This window comes from Lithobates pipiens, unplaced genomic scaffold, assembly GCF_037356315.1.
Source record: "Lithobates pipiens isolate NorthernLeopardFrog02 unplaced genomic scaffold, aLitPip1_a1.2 Scaffold_23, whole genome shotgun sequence".
Lineage (NCBI taxonomy): Eukaryota > Metazoa > Chordata > Amphibia > Anura > Ranidae > Lithobates > Lithobates pipiens.
In genome coordinates, this window is record NW_027507785.1 from 206,813,918 (window position 1) to 206,837,615 (window position 23,698).

Here is a 23,698-nt window from a genome sequence, read left to right on the forward strand (position 1 = left end):
AGTTCTTTTTTCTCCACTTTTCCACAGCAGACATTTGAGCCACAAATGAACAAACAGACTGTCACCAGCTAGGCCTAATCCCCAATTGACTGTCCAATGAATAAACACTGTGGATGAGCAACCAGTTTGTGAGCGGGTAACCTAATTATTTTTGTCAGAGATGAGTTGGCTAATGTCAGGGAAATTTTAAGCTTCTCCCTATAAACATATAATTTCTTTGCGCTTAAAAGCACAAAAACAGCTCTCTTATATAATGCGGGGAAAGCACGCTTTGTATCTCTCAGAGTAACACAGACACAGATGCTGGTATCACCTTGAGCTTAGCAGAATCCTCTGGGGAATAGCCAGGCTCCTTTTATTTATACTAAAAACATGGATAACAAAAGAAGGTGGTGGATTCAGAATCAGCCAATCAGACACTTGTATTCTTTCAAAAGAACCAATCACACACACATGTATATATTCAAATAGAAATACAGTGACGCACACAGACGCTTGTGTTCAGGGCCATGCGACACAAAGGACTCACAATATGAACACTAACTACATGGCCCTAAACAAGATTGTGTGCACATTTCCACTGCTACCAATGACGTAAGCCATACTCTATCATGGCTCAGTGGGCCATGATTTTTGTATGGTTATGCTATGGTTCCCAGATCTGGTTACTTAGGAATTTAGATGCGGTCGCCATGGAGTGGCCAGTCCCTTGGTGAGGTATAAACAACATCCTTAAAAGAACAAGCAGATCATGTCCATGGAAAGGTTTCCGCAGCCAATGGTCTTCCATCAATGTCTGTATGTGCGTACACATGAGCGTATTACGGCAAAACTGACACTGGGGGACATCTGACAACATACATTAATAAAAATTTCCACAGCACTAGATAATTCTAGATTGTTTGGCAGAAATTACTAATTTTACTACTGTTGCACTCTGCTCGGTCAAACCAGTCAGCTGTTGACACCTGAGGATAATAGCTGTAATTAAAAAAGAAGAGCATTTTGCACAGGATAATTGGATAGGCAATATCTGTAATATCTACAAATAAAACCTTTGTTTCTAGCTTAACTCTAATTTGCTAAATCTATTCCTAACAAATGATAAAACCTTGTGTATGTTATAGAATCAGGCTGTGTGACTAAGGGGGAACGTCAAGTATTACAGGTTTAAAGTGGTTCTAAAGCTTAAACATTTTATACCTTAATGCATTCTTTGCATTAGGGTAAATAATGTTTAATAATTAGCATCCCCCCCCTCCCATTTACTTACCCAAGCCCTCATTCGATTCAAAGGCCATGTACGTCTGCAGCTCTTCTCTCCCCTCACTTTCTGAATAGAAAGGGAACCCTCATATATGAGACTTTAAATGGAAATAAATGATCGTCTTATGTCTTTAAAGGATCTTGTAAAAATATGTAAAAAAAGTTTTTAATATTTATGACATAAAATATAAAAGCACATTATACAGAACACAGCATTGATGGTTATTCTTGACTACAATATTGTACAATAAATCATGAAAGTACTGTAAAAATACAGAATGCTCCAAGTAGTGAACACCAAACGCATTTTTAAATTTTTTTTGTAATCATCTTTAGGGGTATATCCACTGTAGAAGCAAGTAGCTATGCTGTATAAAAAGAACAACAAGAGGAAACCTCCTAAGGGTGGGACTATGTGGGCAGTGAACATTGTCATTTATCTGTACAAAAGAGTAAAATCTTATAGGACATACAGAGCATCAAGCAAATATTGATACTGGTACAAAATGCTCATAAAATGGTTATGACACCTACTGTATTTTTTATGATTTTTTGTATGATAATTTCGTACCAATATCAATATTTGCTTGATGCTCTGTATGTCCTATAAGCCCCTGTACACACGGTCGGACATTCTGCCAACCAAATCCGACGGATTGTGTCCGAAACTGTTGCATACACGCGGTCCGGCCAAGTTGTCTGATTTAGCGGTTGCCAAGAACGCGGTGACGTAAGCCGTGTACGGCGGGACTAGAAAAGGGAAGTTCAGCTCCACGTCCGGCACCCTTTGGGCTCCTTCTGCTGATCTCGTGTCGATCGCGTGTTTTAGTAGAAGTTTGGTGAGAGACGATTCGAGCTTTTCAGATTAGTGATTCAGATCGCTACCGCTCTTCAGTTTGTGCTTGTCTTTGCGTATCTGATAATCAGTGCGTGCAGTCATTAAGTATTTGCTTCTCATTGTGGACTATATCTTGGTATAGTACGCTTTGAAAGGCATTTTTTATTGTCTGCTTGCTTCTGCTATTCAGGTCGTTCTTTCAGGCCTTGCAGTTTATCGGTGCTTTCTGGTGTCCATTCTGACCAGCCGACCGCTTTCAAAACATGTTTCGTCTACGTACTCGTCGTACAGTTTGTGCTGTGCAGGGGCTTCGTGTTGGGGTTCTTACTTTGACACAAGCCCGGACCATGAACAGGGAGGGGAGGCGTTTGTGGACCAAGAATTGGTTGCGCCAGCGTCACCAGTTCTCGCACATGCCTTTGCTCCGTGAGATCCGAGAGAATAATCCAGATCATTTCTGGATTTTTCTCAGGATGACGAACCCCGTTTTTCACCGTCTGCTGGCTTGGCTGACCCCTTATATCACCAGGCAGGATATCTGCATGTGGCAAGCCATCACTCCAGAGCAGAGGCTCATTGCCACGTTGCGCTACTTGGCGACAGGGAGAAGTCTTCAGGACCTCAAGTTCTCTACAGGCATCTCCCCCCAGGCTCTGGGGATCATTATTCCAGAGACCTGTTCTGCCATCATTCAGCTCCTGCAGAAGGACTATATTATGCAAGGTTTTATCCTTAAACATCACATTCTATGTATTTCATGATTTGCTAATGTCTTGCATTTCTTTCCTCCTTCCCTAATTACCATCATTGCAATATGCTCTAATTCATATACTTTGCCCCTTTGTCCTGATGCATATTTGCCTCACTAACTTCCCCACCATGCTCTTCTTGGCCCTTAAAACTATAGTCTAGTCACTTAACAATGTCTTTTGGCAGCTTCATAGTATTGCTTTCCCCTAAACACCGCCTAAAATGTCTACAAATGTGATGTGTGTGCTTCAATTCATGCAAAGTGACCTTTTTTTTATTTTTGGAGTTGTGCCAAACTCATTAGTAACCCCCCTCTCCCCAACTGCTACCTCAGCTGATAGCAATCTTCTATCTGATGACTTGACCCAACCCAATACACACTATACCTACCTTTTTCATGATCACATTTATGGACGAATTCACCAAAGCATGTAGTATAAGGGCCTGCCTCAATACTTTCAAATGCTATTTTTTATTTTTTTAACACATTAATTTTCTTGCTATGTACTAGCAGAATGTCAAAATGTGCTTCCATTTAGTTATTATGACACTTCTTACCTGTCCGGTGGGCTGCCAATAGTGTAAGTAAGGAGGGGCTTCCCAAAGTATCACACATTATTTAGTCATTCAGCTCTCAATCAAGTGGAGAGGGTTACCTGTCCTAAACATCCCCCCTCATTTTTTTTAGCAAGGGCCCATCAGATGGGGGTTATGACTCTCATAAGGGGACCTTATACTTTAGGCTTTAAATACTCAGTTCTCAAAATGTTATAAGAATTTTGACAAAAAAATGTGGGTGTCTAATCTGCTTGCAATATTGATTTGTCAAATTACTAGTTTTTGTTCTTGTTTCACTACACAGTGTCCTTCAACGCCACAGGAATGGCAGACTGTGGCCTCCCACTTTGCCAGTTTTTGGAAAGTTGTGCCTTTTTCACCAACAGTGCACACCCAAGTTCAGAGCGAGATGAGGGGACAGTCTCTTCTTCAGATAATCTTATTATGTTATGGGTCTGCTACACACACCTTCTTTTTGTTAACGAATGTATGTAGTGCATTACTGACCCAAATCGTGCTCATTTTCATCATCATGGCAGGAAAATGGCATGATTGTCCAAATTTACACCTCACTCTGTTTTTTTTTACTAAAGGCACATCCACTATGCACTACAAGTGCACTGCAAAAGTACACCTGAAACTGCACTTGGAGTGCAAAGGGGAGTTGCCTTTATTAAATCACACTCATTCTCAGCACAAAATAAAATGTTACTACAAATAGATTTTATGCCCAATGAAAAAGGAAGCCACACATTGTTGAGAATTCAACTTTTTAATACAAGCACATTCACATGTGCATTTAGTAAAGGTTTTTACAACAAACCAAGAGATTTTGTGTATCCAAAACAGAGTTTAATCAGATTTTTGTTTCCTTGTTGTTTTTGTGTAAATAGGCATGTATCAAACCGTAAAATACAGAACACAGGAACTCACAAAGTTCAACTTGGAAAATTGAAGACAATATCAGACATGAGTATGTACAAACTGGGCTGATATTGCCTTCATCACATGGGGTGTCACTCCTGAAAAAACAAATTTGGAAGATGCACACAGTGTGTCAACATGTGCTATCTCCCATCATGGGGGATCAATGTACATTCTTTGGGGCTGTAACCCCTTCATCTCAGACACTTTCCACAAAACATGTACATTGATCCCCCATGATGGGAGATAGAGCATGTTTACACACTCTGTGCATCTTCAACATTTTTAATTTAGCAAAATACAATAAAAAAAAAAAAAAGCAAAAATAAAACCCTATCTAGTTTTTTGTGTTTCACACTCTCCCCAAAACATCAATGATGTCCTTCATTTTATTTTTAACATCATTGATGTTTTGTTGGACAATTTCCAAATCCAGATTGCACCCCATTATCTCCCCGATCAAGATCTGGGCACTTTCACTGGTAAAACAGGAATCTTCTTCCACATCACCTACAAAACAAAGAAAACAAACACACCATGTAATCCAAATATGGTGATATACACTGATGAGCTTACCGGAAGCTGTGTTCTCCGACACTAACCTGTTGTGGTGACAATTTGTCCAACCTCCACAATCTCTCCTTCCTCCTCCTCCTCCTGCTCCTCTGTTTCTGCTTTTGGAAGTTGCCCTTCTTTGGGAGGGGTGTGGTCCCTGGTGTCCTCATACTTGCCGAGTCTTCTCTCCCCTATGAGAATGTAAACAAAGATTAATTAGCACACAGAGGGCAGAAATAGGAATATGAAACATTGCTTGGAAGTGTTGTACAATTGTGTTTTTGGGCCGAGTTACAATGTGAGAACATTATTGGGGACACTTTGTTAAGCTGGAATACTTCCCTGCAGAACGATGTTTCATACGAACGAACGAAACCATGACCTTGAAAGTGGCCATTTTAAAATGCACAACATGAAATCAAAGCGCATGGAGCAGTATGCAAGCAAGAATAATCATATGAACACACGGCAACTACTTACTTTTTTTAAGAACACGCTTGATCCTTAGGTACTGCTCGTGCTCCCTCAGTTTCAGGTCTGACCAGCATTTTCTCAGTTGATCCTTGGATCGGTGTACCCCAAAATTCTTCGGAAGACTCTTCACAACTTTATTCATGATCTTGGCCTTTCTGATATTTGGGTTTGGGTAAGGTCCATACTTCCCATCATAGTCGGTCCTGTTCAATATGTCCACCATCACCAACATCTCTCCAAAAGACATATTTGAGGCCTTAAATCTTGTCTTCCTGGATCGGGACGTTTCAGGCTCCGGGCTTTCCTCACCCTCCTCCTCGTTAGTGGAACTATTGTTAGTGCGCACCTGCGTTCTCTCCGCAATGTGCTCTCCCCACTGCGTGGGAAGCGAAGGGGCGGGGAATAGTCTGGAAAGAACGTCAGGGGCGGGTGGAGTTTCACGCATGCGCACTGTATATAAAACACAACACGCGTTTAACGTCCGTACGATCTGGGAGAAGAGTGTGAGACGTGGAAACGAAGGTAACATTTTTTACTTTGTGCTTCACTAGACTAGACTGCTTCTATCTAGGCCGATGTTGGGACAAGATTAGGAGGGTTTTTAATGGCATTATTAGTATTTGAGGGTTTGTCTTGTGTTGTGTCTTGCAGACAATATGGATCCTTTCACAAATGCAAACTTTATGGGGCTATTCATAGAACTGTACATGGAGATGCCCTGCCTGTGGCAGTTCCACAACAAGTTTTATACTGACAGAACAAAGAGGAGCGCAGCACTGGAGAAACTGCTTGCTTTGTTGCGGATCATGGTCCCCACGGCAGACATGGCCTATCTGAATGGGAAAATTGGGGACATGAAGCTAACATATCTCAGGGAGAGAAAGAAGCACCTGGAGTCCTTGAGAACAGGAGATCCAGATGCTGTTTATTACCCCAGGATGGTTCACTTTGACAGGCTGCATTTTCTGGTAGACCAAGGGGTACCCAGGCCACCACTCAGGCCACCACTCTCCAGGCTTCCTTCAAGGCATCCTTCACCCCCAGCTGAGGCTTCTGATTTCCAACCTTGGCCTTCCAGGCAGCAACATGTGGTGGGGCCCAGCTTGAGACAGGTATTGCATTGTTGAACATATTTCTTGTGTTACATTTAATGATATTAACTAGATGTTCTTATTGATCAGTAAGTTGTGATTTCTCAAAGTGGTTTACATCTCAATAGACAGTAGTGACCAAAAATGATTGGGACAGGAAAGAAAAATGCTGGGCTCAGAATGATTGTCTGTTCTATTTGGTAACATTCAATTTGAAAAAGCCAGGAGCACAAAATGGTGTGATTGATGATCAAAAAACTAAAACTATGTCCCCTTTTCATACACAGGATGACCTCAGTCGGGGGGAGGCTGTGGCAAGTGGCAGCCAGTAGGTTGACCAACGCCCTCCTCCTCCTGCCCCAGCTACAGGAGCCCAGCCACAGCCTCGAAGGATGCCTGGTGGGAAGTGCCGAAGGAAGACGAGAGAGTGATGGCCTGGGTTGAGTCTGGTCTGCCAGAAGATGCAGCCTCTTGAAGATCCACATCCTGGGGACAGAAATGGCATCTGAATTTCCTGCTCTCTAGGACTTCGGGACCAGACTTCTCTCCCTGAGATATCTACTCCTCAGGCCACCAATTTTTTCAATTAGAATTTGTTCATTTCTGCCCTGGGGGCCAAAGGCTGCACCAAAGTTAAGAAGTTTCTCCAGTGCTGTGTTCCTATTTTTATTTTCTAGCGACCAAAATAAAGGTTTTTTTTTGTTTGATGAAATACTTGTGTAATGTGTTTTCCTTCCAAAAGGACAGTTTATTTGTGAGCAGGCAGGTACATTTCAAAAATACAAAGTGAAATGAATAACAAGGGGTACCAACACTAAACAACCTCCTGTTTGATTAAAAAAGAAAAACAAAATATCAAAAATAGAATAATGTTGTTGTTGTAAGTTTACACACAAAAAAAAAAACACAAAAAAAGGAGAAATGAGCAAAGTGTCTTTAAAGGAGATTTTTAGTAAATCCCCCAAAAAAACATCCAAAAAAGAAAAAAAACAAATCAAAAATTGTGTAGATGTGACACAAACTAAAATTGTATTGTTGAAATGGTTAAAAACGAGTAATGAAATCCGTTCGGGATAAGTGTGTGTGACTATGAGCATCAAAAGAAGTTTGTTCTTGCAGCATTGTAAAGAACAAGAGAATGCGCTTGATGAAAGAATTTTTAACATTGTAGCGTGACGAATGTGCTATATCGCTTACGAGCAGTAGTTTTACCTGAACGAGCACTTCCGTGTCGGAATTTGAATGTGAGCATGCGTGGCACTTGGTCCGATCAAAATTCTCTACACATGATCGGAGTATGTCCGACCGGCCCAGTTGGTCGGGAAATATTTCCAACATGTTGGAAAATTTGGTCCGACGGATATTCGGACGGAATCAGTCCGATGCATACCACACACAGTCGGATTATCCGACGACACGGTCCGATAGGACACATTCCGACGGATTCTCAGACCGTGTGTACAAGGGCTTAGAGTTTACCCTTTTGTACCAATAAATACATTTTTATTTACTTGACATCTGTTCAGTGCCCATATAGTCCCATCCTTAGAGGGTTTTCTCTTTCTTGTTGCACTCCATTAGGTATGATGGCACTTTATCCACTATAGTCAGATCTACCCTTTACTATAATAAGAACATAGCATTAACAGTCGTATGACAGAACAGAATATATATCTGCTGCAATAATTTTAATTACAGTGAAACCTTGGATTGCAAGCAGAATTAGTTCCAGAAATGTGCTTGTAATCCAAAGCACTCGTATATCAAAGCGACTTTACCCATAAGAAATAATGGAAACTCAGATGATTCCTTCCACAACCATTTATTCATAAGTCCTTAAGTCTATAGTCCATATAAATAAATGACAGCAATGTGACTTCAAGGCATCTTTGAGGCAACTTCAGGGAATGCCTGGGTAATCTTTCTGTAATGTCGGATCCAAATCACATCAATTTAAGCCCCATACACACTATCAGATTATCTGCTGAATTTTTCCTTCAGATTTACCAAAACCATATAATATGAGGACAAACCTTAGGAGTTTCAATGTGTATGCAATCAGGCAGGCCTTCTACTACATGGTTTTGGTAAATCTGAAGGAAAAACTCAACAGATAATCTGATAGTGTGTATGGGGCTTAAGATGAGGATCCAATTTAGGGCTCATGCACACTGAGCTAAAAAAAATAAATCTGCTTTTACAGGCATTTGAGCTTTTATTTAAGCTTAAAAAAGAAGCTGACATTTTTTTTGTGCTCTTGTGCACATTTTTACTGAGCTTCTTTGAGCTTTTTTGAGCATAAGCATTTTTTGTTCACAAATCCTCCTTAAAGTCTATGGGCACAAGTCGGATAGAAGTCTCGTTGAAGTAGTACAGGAAACTTTTCCAAAGCTGGAGCAACTTCAGTAGTGCTAATTAAAGAGGAAGTAAAGTCCCATGCATAGTTTGTACCTATAGGTAAGCTTATAATATGGTACTGTAAATATCTCCTAAATGTGCACTGTATTGACATCATCGGCACATGCGCTTGGAAGGCACGGCCACTGTGCTGTTCCTTCAGAATCCTGTGCATGAAAGACAGTTCACACACGCATGTGTGGAAGTGACGTCACTGGGGCTCTGTCCAGTCACACAGCTGAAGTCCATGGACCCGGAAGGAAGACGGGTGAAGATGGACGCTGACTCCAGCGATGACATCACATGGCTGGAGGGCTTTGTTTTCAGTAGGGATGAACTGAGCACCCGTCGTCGGTTCGCACCAGAACATGCGAACAGGCGAAAAGTTTGAGCAAACATGCAAATCCTATTAAAGTCTATGGGCTACGAACATGAAAAATCAAAAACGCAAAATTTAAAGGCTTATATGAAAGTTATTGCCATAAAAAGTGTATGGGGACTCGGGTACTGCCCTAGGAGAAATGTATCAATGCAAAAAAAGTTTTTAAAACAACCAATTTTTCAGGAGCAGTGATTTTAATAATGCTTAAAGTGAAACAATAAATATTACTTTAAATAGCATGCCTGGGGGTCCCCTTAGTCTGCCTGTAAAGTTGCGTATCTATGAGATGTGTAGAACAGTGCCACAGCAAAATCACATTTCTAAGGGAAAAAATGTCATTTAAACTTGCTCGCAGCTGTAATGTATTACCAGCTCCCGGCAATATAGATGAAAAATCAAGGAAAAGAACGGCGTGAGGTCCCCCTAACCAGTCCATACCATGCTCTTTGGGTCTGGTATAGGTTTTAAGGGGAACCCACCAAAAAAAATTGCTGTGGGTTCCACCCGAAACCCCATACCAGACCCTTATCTGAGCATGCAGCCGGGAGGACCTGCTAGGGGCGAACAAGTGCCCCCCCCCCCTAAGTGAATGTGAATTGTACCCCTCCCCATTTACCAAAATGTGTCAAAAAGCAAAAACCACAATAGACAGGTTTTGACAATTCTTTTATTAAAAAAGGAAAAAAAAAGAAAGTGTACCACAATATACATCTATTTTCAATCCTGCTGCCTGATGGACCCGAAAAATAGAAAAAACAAGAAAAAACTCCACCTCCATGGGAGGTTTCCCGGCGACTGCTGTCTTTTGGCTTTGACATCTGTTGTTATATAGGCAAGCACAGGGCCACCCGCTGATGTAACCGAGTGACACCAAATACTGACTGGTTTTTGGAACCCCCCCCCCCCCCCAATACAGTAAAACTGCACATTTTAGAGTGGCCTTTTACTGTGGCCAGCCTAAGGCACACCTGTGCAATAATCATGCTGTCTAATCAGCATCTTGATATACCACACCTGTGAGGTGGATGAATCATCTTGGCAAAGGAGAAGTGCTCACTAACACCAATTTAGACAGATTTGTGAACAATATTTGAGAGAAATAGACCTTTTGTATACATAGAAAAATGTGTAGATCTTTGCGTTCAGCTCATGATAAATAGGAGCAAACACAAAAGTATTGCGTTTATATTTTTGCTCATTGTATATATGTATATATATATATATTTTTTTAAATACACTGTCCTGACTACACTATGTGTGTCTGTGTGTGTGTGTGTATATATATATATATATATATATACATACACACTAATTGCCTGCACGCCACTAACTAGCCTAATCTAGCTCAGTATCACACAGCATACGGCCGCCGTGTAAGCATCCTTATATAGTGTGGGGCCTGGACCCCTGAGCCATGATTAGCCAAAGGCACTCTGCCTTTGGCCAATCATGGCTCTCACAGCAGATTGCACTGTGATTGGTCAAAGCATGCCGATCAGGTGCATGTTTGGCCAATCAGCAGCCGTCAATGCAGTGCGATCTCGCAGTGCATTACGGAATGCTCCATAGTGCTCAAATTTGCCACGAATGCCCCATATGTTTGGTTTGTCGAACTTACAGTTGATTCGAACATCAGGACCATGCCTAGTTTTCAAGTAAATTGGTAGTAGAAGGCAATGCATACTAGCACACTATGGGTGTTATTTACTAAAGGAAAATCCACTTTGCACTGCAAGTGCACTTGAAAGTGCACTGAAATTGCATTTGGAAGTAAATCGCTGTAGATCCAGGGGGGCATGCAAGGAAAATAAAAAACAGCATTTTAGCTTGCACATGATTGGATAATAAAATCAGCAGAGATTCCACTCATTTCAGATTTACCCCTTAGATTTAGAGTGACTGCACTTGCAGTGCAAAGTGGATTTGCCTTTCATAAATAACCCCCTATGCCTTTACTTTGCAGGTAAAAAAAAAAATAAAAAAAACAGAAACAAAAAAAAAAAAAAAAAAAACATCAGTTTACAACCGCTTTAAGACAGCTCTCATTGACTAAAATTTAATTTCTCTTCTCTTTAATACCCAGTTGTAACGTGACACTACTCGCATTGCAAGACTTTGCTCGTTTATCGAGTTAAAATTTATAAAAAAATATTTGCTTGTCTTTTAAAACACTCACAGACCAAGTTATTCGCAATCCCAGGTTTACTGTATAGTAAGGTGACCAGATTTTTAAAATGAAATCCGGGGACATATATTTTTTTTTTAGTGGCACATGGTAAACTATTTTATAAGCATATTTTCCTCAAATGATATATGCAGTGTATGTGGAATAATTGTATGATACATACGTTATTTCTCAGATTTCATCCATGAGCTAAAAAAAAGCTTAAGGCTGTACAGTGACAGTATATGGCAGGCTAGGACAGTATATAGTGACAGTATATGGCAGGTTAGGGCAGTATATAGTGACAGTATACAGCACGTTAGGGCAGTATGTAGTGACAGTATATGGCAGGTTAGAGCAGTATATAGTGACAGTGTATGGCCGGTTAGGGCAGTATATAGTGACAGTATACAGCACGTTAGGGCAGTATGTAGTGACAGTATATGGCAGGTTAGAGCAGTATATAGTGACAGTATACAGCAGGTTAGGGCAGTATATAGTGACAGTATACGGCAGGTTAGGGCAGTATGTAGTGACAGTATAAAGCACATTAGGGCAGTAGGTAGTGACAGTATACAGCACGTTAGGGCAGTATGTAGTGACAGTATACAACAGGTTAGGGCAGTATGTAGTGATAGTATACCGCAGGTTAGGGCAGTGTAGGGTGAAATAGTGATAGGCTAGATCTATATGTAGTGACAGTGTACTCAGTCACTTACAGCATGGCAGGTGATGGAGATTCACGGGCTGCTGTGCTCTCTCCTCCTCTTTCTTCTTTAGCTACAGGATCAGCCTGAGGGAAGGAGTCTGGAGGTGTGGAGGAGGCCCCCGAGGGACAGCCTAAGCTGGTTAGACAACAGGGCAGTGTGACAGACAGACTCCCTCACACCACTGGACTCTCTGCTATCCCAATCGACTTTTTACATACTGCAAGGACGGGGGGGGGGGTGCAGCCCCCCCCCCATGGACCTGGTGCCCACTAGTTATTACATCCATGTAGCATCAATTTATGTACAGTATTGTATTTGGGAATAGCCGTCCACGCTGTGTTTTGTAGAATGAGGTTATATATTTTATGTCCTAAATAAAGTCCCCTTTTTTTACATGTTTTTTACATATTTTCATAAAAGCCTTTAAAAACATAATTCATTATAGACAATCATTTATTGACATTTAAAGTCCAATACATGAAGCTTCTCTTTCTATTCAGTATATAATTAAGGGATGCTGGCAATCAGCTACAACTTACATTATTCTCCCCTCGCGTCTGGGTCTCGCTGGCTTTGCTGGGGCACTGCACTGGGAGCCATTGCCTATTAATCAAAGCCAGTGACAAGGGACTCGGGCTGTCTGTGTCAATGGAGGCAGCAGCTAAGCTCAAGAGGGAGCACACATGAGTGCCACCATGGGAAGCTGCTTCCCATGAGGGCACTGGACAGAGAGGAGGAGCCAGGGTCACCAGCAGGGGCCCTGAAAAGAGAAGGTTTGTGGCCTCTCTGTGCAATTCCAATGCACAGAGCAGGCAAGTATAGATATGTTTTTTTTTTGTCCTTTACAATCATTTTAAGATTGGGTCAGCAATGTTAAGGTATAGAAATTCACCAATATTATGGATAGCATAGGGTAGGAGGTATGCATGGGTCAAGGCGTGAAGGTTTGGGTGCATATTTCCCTACAATGCAATACTCAAATCCCAAAAGATTCAAAACCTATTCTGCATATTCCCAACCACACATGTAGCATTTTTTTATTCAGTGATTCACACCTCTAATGCCGTGTACACATGGCCGGACTTTTCGACAGCAAAGGTCCGACGGAACAAATTCAATCGTGTGTGCGCTTCATCGGACCTTTGCTGTCGAAAAATCAGACGGACTTTAGATTTAGAACATGTTTCAAATCTTTCCAACTGACTTGAGTCCGGTTGAGAAATCCATTCATCTGTATGCTAGTCCAATGGATGAAAACCGACACTAGGGCAGCTGTTAGCTACTGAACTTCCTTATTCTAGTTCGGTCGTACGTCATCACGGTCAAATCCATCGGACTTTGGTGTGATTGTGTGTGGCCAAGTCCATTCACTTGGAAAGTCCGTCGGAAGTCTGCCGAAAGTCCGTCGAAAGTCTGTTGGGAAGACCATCGGACCTAGTCTGCCGGAAAGTACGGTTGTGTGTACACGGCATAAGGTTCCATAAACCAGGACATTTGTAAGGTTTGCACAAGCATAACATTTTAGTTTAATTTTTATCCTTTTTAAAGGTTGATAAAATATACCTTTTATAACTTCAAGTACTACAAAATGTTTTATACTAAATATACAGTATGTGCCACTTGGGGAGTTACAAATGCACACTGCTTTGTCTGCAGAAAAATTCCTCTCTGGCACTGCAGGAGTTAGGAGGCCTTACATCCTCTGTTATGTCTTCTATCTTGCACTTTTTCTCATTTCCAACTATCTGTGACATCTCAATCACTTTTACGATCCAGTCCTTCTGGCTGCTGATTAGAATTCTATTTTAAACTCTCTCCCTTTTTAATGTTTCTCCTTTCCAAAGGTTTTTATTCAGCTGCCACATATATATATTTATTTCTCTTTCAGTATTATCCATTCTCAGCGATCTCCCATTATCATTGCAACCTGAGCACCGATGAAGCACAAAGCAGCCGCTCAGTATAACAGGATACAGACGGTGCATGGAGGTTTACATTTTCCCTCGCTGAATTAGGAACCCCTCTGTTACATAAGCCATTAGCAAAGTATTCACCTTCTTTGTGAAAAGCCTTTTATTCGCTGTGCAAATATTTCTTCCCATTGAAAGTGCCTGAGTTCTACAACTCCTGCAGAGCCCAGTTTAGCTGTAACAGGATGCAACTGCATAAGAAATCTGATATATTTTACTCATTTAAAAATGGCTTTATTTTAAACTTGCATTGTTAACCATTTCAAAGCTATTTTCCTTGTTATTTTTATATTCAGCAAATGTATGCTTAGGTAGGTTAAATGATCTTTCACCTATTGTCTTAAATCTATGCATCACCTTTCTGACTTTTCCCCCTAGAGGATGTACCTTGCCAAGGAAATGAAAGTCCCTTGACCCTCCTAGGGAAAGGGAGCCCTGACTGGTGGAAGCTTGGCAGCTACGTAGGAGTGATCCAAAACAGGGAGTTTACGTGGCTCTGATGGGATTGGCCACTGAGGCACAAGGTGACTGGGTGGGTGGAGCCCAAACTTTATAAAAAGGCTACGCAAGGGCACGTCCCACTAACCTGAAGAGACGCTGATGTCACAAGAGTTGGGCAAGTGCTACACATTTCGTTCCCCTGCAGCCCTATCTGGATTTGCAATGGACGAGGATGCGGTTAACTCCCGGGTCCGGGAACTTCTATCTAGGGGCCAGGCAGACTGGCTTTTTCCTCTCCTTGCTGGTGAGACTGTTGCCCCTGCTGTCACTGACTTTGCTTCAGAAGTTAGGCTGCCTTCTTCCAGGGCTGGTAGGCCTACCTACCTTACCTCCATACTGGGTCCCAGTCCTCAAAGGGGCCACAGCACAGGTGGTGAGGTCTGCATGTCTGGACAAGGCCGCTGGTGCTGATGGTGCTGGCATCTCTCATCACTCCCCTTCCCGTAGCTATACTTGAGGCTCAAGGAGCACCTCCCATCACAACCGTGGCTCTCGCAGCACACCCTCCACATCCCAGCAGCTCCCCCACTCCAGGAGTTCACATACCTTGACGCTGCCCACGTGTATGCCTCCGATGCTGGGTCCATCCCTTCCTGTGCCTGCTTCTGTCATCAATCTCCATATCCCTACGTTCTACAGGGCAGGAGCAGCTTTAGGCCCTCTCCTCTCATCTCCTCCGATTCTGTGGCCAGCTCCAGACCATGCCTGTGTCGGCGATCCAGCTTCTGAACAGCGAGAGGCAGTCAGCATGACTGTCTCCCATGCTCGCCTCTGCCTGAGTTCCTGCATGTCTTCCAGCACTACTGGGGCACCTCATACCCAAGCCACCCCAAGTGACCATGCCGCAGGTTCCCTGCTAATACTTCCAGGTCACTTGAGGCAGGAGGCTCCATCTGTGATGCAGCGTCATGCTCATGCTTATACTCTGCACTGCAACCTGTTGACTCTGTATACTGCACCCAATCTCCTCATCCTTTGGATTTGAGCTTTTCACAGAGCTCTGTTTCCACTGTACTGCCTCAACACGTTACTGGTGTGCATCCTTCAATTCCACCATCCACTCCTGTTCATCCTCACTGCGACCATCAGCTACAGCAGGCAGGTTTTGTAAATATGGTCGCAGAGTTCCATGGCTCCACCTCTGCTACATGAGTAAGATTGTGGTGTGGTTTAGGGTAGGTCTAGTGAGATTAATGATACTGAGGCAGCCTCTACTGATGGCCACATTATTGCATCGGTCAAATCGGCCCTACTGCAGTTGGGAGTCATGCCAGGCATGGCGCCTTCTATGTCACCAGGAACCCATTCCCAGCTGGGTGGAACCTTATGGTCAGTTTAAAGCCCCATACACACTATCAGATTGTCTGCTGAGTTTTTCCTTCAGATTTACCAAAACCATATAATATGAGGTCAGACCTTAGGAGTTTCAATGTGTATGCAATCAGGCAGGCCCTTCTACTACATGGTTTTGGTAAATCTGAAGGAAAAACTCAGCAGACAATCTGATAGCGTGTACGGGGCTTAACACATAGGTTTAAATTGAATGCAGGAGGTAAAAGAAAAGATTTCGCACTGTGAGTTTATCAATGTCCTGACACTGGTGCCTTTGGATAAGGAAATAGTTCACAAGGCTAAACGTATTGATGTAAATAATCCAGGGAAAAAGCAGCTTCCTCGTAACTTTGAGACCTGGCTGCAGGGTTTCTGTGCCTATGCAAAAAACCCTGTGAAAAATTTCTGGAGTTAGGCTTTTCACTAGGGATGGCCTTATGTTAGAGTCGAACATGAGTTCGACTTGCACGTCATCTGTTCACCAGATCGCCGAACAGCAAACAATTTTGGGTATTCGCAGCAAATTCGAAAGCCGCGGAACACCCTTTAAAAATCTATGGGAGAAATCAAAAGTGCTAATTTTAAAGGCTTATATGCATGGTATTGTCATAAAAAGTGTTTGGGCACCAGGGTCCTTCCCCAGGGGACATGTATCAATGCAAAAAAAAAGTTGTAAAAACTAACGTTTTTCCAGGAGCAGTGATTTTAATAATGCTTAAAGTGAAACAATAAAAGTGTAATATTCCTTTCCTTTCCTTTCCTAAATTTCGTACCTTGGGATGTCTATAGTATGCCCATACAGGGGCGCATGTTTCCCGTGTTTAGAACAGTGGAGGAAGAAGAATATGAAGAAGATGGAGAAGAAGATGGAAAAGAAGAACACCGAAGGAAGACCAGAAGAAATAAGATGAAAGAAGAAGAAATTCATAAAGGACTTTTATACTTGTATTTGTTTTTTCTCTTTCAATAAACTTTATTGTGAAAAAAAATAAAGGACTTGTCAAAAAACGTCTCTTGTGTTTTTTAACCGTTTTGACACTTTCTTTGTGAAATGGTAGGGGGACATTGGTACCCCATTACCAACTCACATGGGGGGGCTGGGATCTGGGGGTCCCCTTGTTAAAGGGGGCCTTCCAGATTCCGATAAGCCCCCGCCCGCAAACCCCCACAACCACCGGACAAGGGTTGTGGGGATGAGGCCCTTCTCCCCATCAACATGGGGACAAGGTGCTTTGGGGGGGGCCCAATGCACCCTCCCAATGTTGAGGGCATATGGCCTGGTACGGTGCAGGAGGGGGGGTTCTCTATCACCCTCCTCTTTTCCTGCAGCCTGCCAGGTTGCGTGCTCGGATAAGGGTCTGGTATGGATTTTTGGGGTATCTCACACCATTTTTTTTTTATTTTGGCATGTGGTTCCCCATAATATCCATACCAGACCTGAAGGGCCTGGTATGGATTTTAGGGGGACCCCCACGCATTTTTATTTTATATAATTTTGGTTTGGGGTTTCTCTGTGGTGAAATTCCATGCTGTTTTTATCAATGAACTTTTATGTGTATTGTCAGACCGACAATTCATTATAGCTGCGAGTAGTTTTAAATTAAATTTTTTCCTTTAGAAATTAAATTTTACTGTCAGACTGTTCTAAACTCGGGAAACATGCAACCATTTACAGGCATACTATAGACACCCCCCAGGTATGAAAATTTAAAGGAATATTACACTTTTATTGTTTCACTTTAAGCATTATTAAAATCACTTCTCCCGAAAAAACTGCCATTTTTAAAACTTTTTTTTGCATTGAAACATGTCCCCCGGGGCAGGTACCAGGTCCCCAAACACTTTTTATGACAATACCATGCATATAAGCCTTTAAAATTAGCACTTTTGATTATTCATGTTCGTGTCCCATAGACTTTAACAGTGTTCGCATGTTTGAACAAATTTTTTGCCTGTTCACATGTTCTGAATGCAAACCGAACAGAGGGGTGTTCGGCTCATCCTTACTCTTCACTCTATGGTTATGTGGATCTCATTTGGGGGGCTACAAAATATATGATGAGCAGTGCAGTAATTACGATACCCAGTTCCATCAAAGGATGGCTGCTCAGAAGGACTTACGTTTTGACTGCCAAGATGGTCTTTGGCTGCTGCTCATGTGCCTGCATAGGCCAACATCCTTTCAGCCCCCTGCCAGCGCTTCTGCTGGAGAGTCGGCGGTGTCCAAGCAAGGCGCCCGTTGGATGTTCAATGAGAGCCACTGTAAATGCTTCAAACACAAGTGTTCCATTTGTTGTGGGGCTCACCCAGTGGTCCGATGTTTCCACAAAAGTAAAGTATCTGTCATGAAACCAGGCTCCAAGGCCAACCTTCCTAAAACAGAGGATGCCAGAGAACGTCTGAAAGTTGTTAACAAAGGATATATAAAGATGTAGTGATCAAGACAAAATTGACCTATAATGGGGTACCACATCCCAGAATTCAAATACTAAAAAGACAAAGGGGAAAATGAAAGGGCTGGAGGGTAACCAACCCTCGGGACTTTTATACGGTACCCTGGTAGAGGCAGATCAATAACATGCCCATATTAAAATAGATAATTTTATTCAAAGAACAGATAATTATAAAAAAAACACAACAATATAAACACTGTTGGTACAAATGTCAATTGATTGTGTACAGAGCAGGTACAGGAAAGAGAATGACCACATATATTACCAATCTATACACGTAAAGATGCTGCAAATTTTAACATGTTTCGCACCCTTGAGCTTCCTCAGGATAATGCAGCTTGCGTTTAAAAACTGAAAAGTAAATGGAGAAGTAAATTGCCAATATATTGGGCAAAGATGCATTCACATTAGTATTAATGCAGTAAGCCAAAGTTGATATAGATGAAAAAACATTTATAACAAATTAATTAAGGACAAATGTAAACATAAACGGTGAGTCAAAATCAATAGCCATAATTAGGTACACATGAATTAATGCAATAAATAAAATAAAATAAAATAAAATAAAAAACAGTAATGTTAATGTGGCCGTCTTACCATATGGATCACAGCTCATAAGTTAAATCTATTCGATATCTAGCGTTAGTCACACCATTTTGGCCTTTATCATCAGTTTGACGATAAACTTATGCATTTCTATGCATTGGAACATGTACCCCCGGGAGACAAAGGAGGGGACTATAACCACATTCTATTACAGCGCGAAACACGCTGGATATTTAACCTTGGGGCCACACGGTCCCCAGCTTTAAATTACACATTTAGTTTTAAGCCGTTTTTGTAGGGGTTTCCTGCCCCCCCCCCCTTTTTTTGTGGCCGTATTACCATAGGATACTTATATGCTCATTATACTTACCATACAGAAGGTTTAAGATTTTTATCCTTTCTTTTTTCAGTAGAATCAAAGCTATCATTCAAGTGAAACTCTTGCTATTTAAGTTGAGCTGATTCATATTATCATCTGTTTAACACAATTTACTTTATCTCCATGTATTTATATTGCCGCAGTTTTCTATTGGATGTCCCTATAATGCGGTCTGCATGGGCGTCCGGGGGCAACTTTGCTAATACAGCCTACTAATCAATGAGGCTGGTGCAGGTTGCCCCTTGTTATTGGAGATCTATCCGCTCTTTTGCATAGCCTCGCTCGGTTTCCCTCTAGCTATTCTAGGTATGGAGGAGTTTATGGCGGTTTGGATTCAGTTCCTCTTCCCTTTCTCCTTTTCTTTTTACCACCTCTCTCTGTCCGTCCTTTAAGCAGGGTAGGTGCCACTACCTAAGATGGCCGCTGCGCACGGCTGACGTAATGTGCAGTACCTTGATTTGGGCTCTGCACGGGGCAGGATCTCCTACCTACATGCCCGCAGCTTGGCGGTGACGTCAGACGCCGCCGAGCTGGAGACATTGATTAAAAACCCCCAGTTAATGTCATTGCCTTGTTGCTAATTGACAGTGAAGGACCTGCTGTAGGTGGATCCCAGGCTTTATAGCGGTTTAGCCTCATAGACTGCGACAGTGCTATTACAAGGTACAGTGTTTATTTATGGTCTCATTAATGGGGGCTTTGCTTATTTCCTTTGACTTGATTATCTTGGTCTTGCTGACCATAATATCATATTTATACTTGTCCCTATTGTCTATTTTTTGGATTCATAACAGGCAGACAGTCACAATAGGATTCCGTCATAGGCAGTCTGACAGCACTTTGCTATTTAAAGGCATATCGCCCTAGCTAATCCCCATTGATTCTATCACACTCTACTGTCACTATTTCCAGGTATGTCATCTTACTTGTTTTGTTGAAGTAGCCAGTCACTAATGTCATACTTAACAACGTTTTATCTCCCGCTTACTACTATAATTATATGTCTCTGTAGATGTTGGGACCTCCGATCTTTGTCTGCGGCTCTTTTCAAAAACACTCCCTTCTTTTTGGGTGTGACTAACGCTAGATATCGAATAGATTTAACTTATGAGCTGTGATCCATATGATAAGACGGCCACATTATTATTAGTTTTTTATTTTACTTTATTTTATTTTATTTTATTTATTGCATTAATTCATATGTACCTAATTATGGCTATTGATTTTGACTCACCGTTTATGTTTACATTTGTCCTTAATTAATTTGTTATAAATGTTTTTTTCATCTATATCAACTTTGACTTACTGCATTAATACTAATGTGAATGCATCTTTGCCCAATATATTGGCAATTTACTTCTCCATTTACTTTCCAGTTTTTAAACGCAAGCTGCATTATCCTGAAGAAGCTCAAGGGAGCGAAATATGTTCAAATTTGCAGCATCTTTACGTGTATAGATTGGTAATATATGTGGTCATCCTCGATCCAGTACCCGCTCTGTACACAATCAATTGACATTTGTACCAACAGTGTTTATATTGTTGTGTTTTTTTACAATTGTCTGTTCTTTGAATAAAATTATCTATTTTAATATGGGCATGTTTTTGATCTGCCTCTACCAGGGTACCGTATAAAAGTCCAGAGGGTTTGTTACCCTCCAGCCCTTTCATTTTCCCCTTTGTCTTTTTAGTGTCTGAAAGTTGTTCCTCTGGCTTGACCAGTACCCTCTCAGACAGCCAGAGATCTTACGAGACGGTTTTGACTCCCCTCCATATCATCGACTGACAGGTTGGCAACAGGAAAATTTATTGTTTTGAAAAACTTTTGGGGGCCCATTTTGTCTAGTTTGCTTGGCATCTTCCTTCTCCTCCTGTCGTCCTCTTTGACGGTTTTTCTTGTTCATGAGGAATCTTCCAACCTCAGCAGGATTTAACTTCTGCGGGTCTTTCTCCTTTGCCTTTCCCCATTTGGGCCTACCTCCTGTGGAATTTTTCCACAATCCTTTGGTTATAGGTGCAGCCAACACTGCCCACGAGATGGATTTTTCTGACGAGCAGCTGCAACAACTGAGTACATGGGATTTATCTAGTTTTTCTCTGTATGTTCACCCTCATCTATTATTTTGATTTTAGGTCCCTCCCTGGCCACGGTTTGAATCATCTGTGATTATTTTGTTTTCTGGGCCGCTTGCCGCACTTACAACCGACATTATGGGAGGAGCCTGGGATTCCCACCTACCGTTGCCAGGATCCGTCGGCGTGGTCTTCGTGGACTACATTGGTCGCAAGTTTTTCCCAAGTTGTTATGCCTCAGGAAGTTTGTTTCTGGTCCCATAGTCATGATCATTCATGCGGGGGGTAACAACGTAGACTTGACCCACTCTGTTGACCTGATTTCCTCCATTAAGCATGATATTGCACAATGTTGTGCCACTTTCAACAACCAAACCATCACCTGGTCGTAAATAATCCCCCGTTTGGTCTGGGCTCATCACATTCCTGGTGCATGCCTGAAACTGTTTTGATGCAGAGTGAATGCCGAGATCTCTAAGTTTGTCCACAGAATTGGGGGCATAGTAGTGCACCACAAGGATCTGGAGGGTGATAACAGTAATCTACTCAGGCCAGATGGGGTACATTTAAATGATATTGGCCTTGATATTTTTTGCCTCATCAGTGGTATTGAGCAGGTATTGATGGGGCACGCGTCAGTGTACCACTGACATGCGTGTGGCGGTTTTACCTTGCCAGCGATGAATATCAATTTATGGGCCATGCTCTCAAGTTTAAATCTGGGAGCAGTTTAATGCCTGTCTCGCACTGATGGTAGAGACCGGCCTCTTAGACTGTTAGTGTTTTGTTATGGATGCTCACGGTATAACCATGACTAGCATTGTTATATAGTATTTTGAATATTGTTAAAGTTGGTAAGTTCAATAAAGCTGTGGCCTTGCCCTAATTCCAACTTAAATCAGTCTGTTGTCTTTTTGGGGGGGGGGGGCAGGTATTGGTGTATAATAGCTGGTCAATCTGCACCTAAGCTTCTCAGCAGTCAAGAAGTGATGCCATCGGCTGACCTAAATGGAGAATGGAGCACTATAAATTGAACATGCCTGTAAGACCACTGCCACTGTGTTAAATTCTGAACCATATGTTTGAAGATTGTACAAAAAGGAACTGAATTCTGGGGGCTTTACAAAAGAATCAGAGTGCAAATCATCAGTCACCAATATTGTTTGTGCCCTTCCTGCAGGTAATCCTTTTCCACTACTGGCTTACCATGCCTTGTTCTTGGCTGTGTCTCTGTGCGGTGATGGCCATCTTGGTAAAGGTAGGGTTTTGCTTCCACATATCAGGGCCTCCAGCATGGAGAACAGTGAGCATCACAGTGGTGACATCGGCAAATCTCACTTCAAATCTACTGAGACTAGTAGTCAGAGACAGCAGGCCCCTAATCTCACACTGCAGATATACAGCTATGAGACTGTTAGTACCTAGGCAAGTTCACAAGTCAAGAAGTTCACTGTTAGTTTGGAGCAGGATTTCCAGACAAATGCTACATTTTCCAAGGTACTACTTGGGTACAAATAAAGTATAACTAAAGGCAAAATATTTGTTTTTGGTAGAGTGGGAAGGGATTAGAACTCCTGTCAGGTGTTCGGTATTGTTTGTGTCCCCATTAGGGAGCTTCACCATCTATATTTGTCCTGTTTACTGTTGTCACTGTGAGTGAAAGTGAATAAACATTCCAAATGTTGGGTAACCACCGAAAAAGGAATAGAGTGGAAATCTCCTAGAGGAGACACTTGTTCTGGTAACCCTGGTAATGGGATCTCCTCACGTTTTGAGGGATTTTCTATTACTTCCTATTTTGGCTATGGGACAAGAAATGAAGGGAAAACTTTCAAATAAGACACACATGGCAACAAACAAAAAAAAAACTGTCAGATGTGTTATAACCGTAGCTTACTCTATTCAAAATGAAAAAGTTTTGCCTTTAGTTCTCCTTTAACATTTCTACATTTTCCCTATCACATTGCAAATCATGGGAAATGTAGTTCCAAAACATCTGGGGTGCCAAGGTTTGCCATCACTGCCTTAGGCAGTTTGTTAACATTCAGTGGCTTTCTGGAGGACTGTCATTTTCAGAGGGAAAAGGACAGAGAAGGATCATTATGGCACGGGTCATCCTGTTCACAGGTCATTGAGGCATCACTCATAATGAATTATGAAGGATCTATGTTGGATGAGGTGATTTACATTGGTGAGTAGGGATGAGCCGAACACCCCCCCCCCATGTTCGGTTCACAGCAAAAAATTGTCGCAAACACCATTAAAGTCTATGGGACGTGAACGTGAAAAATCAAAAGTACTCATTTTAAAGGCTTATATGCAAGTTATTGCCATA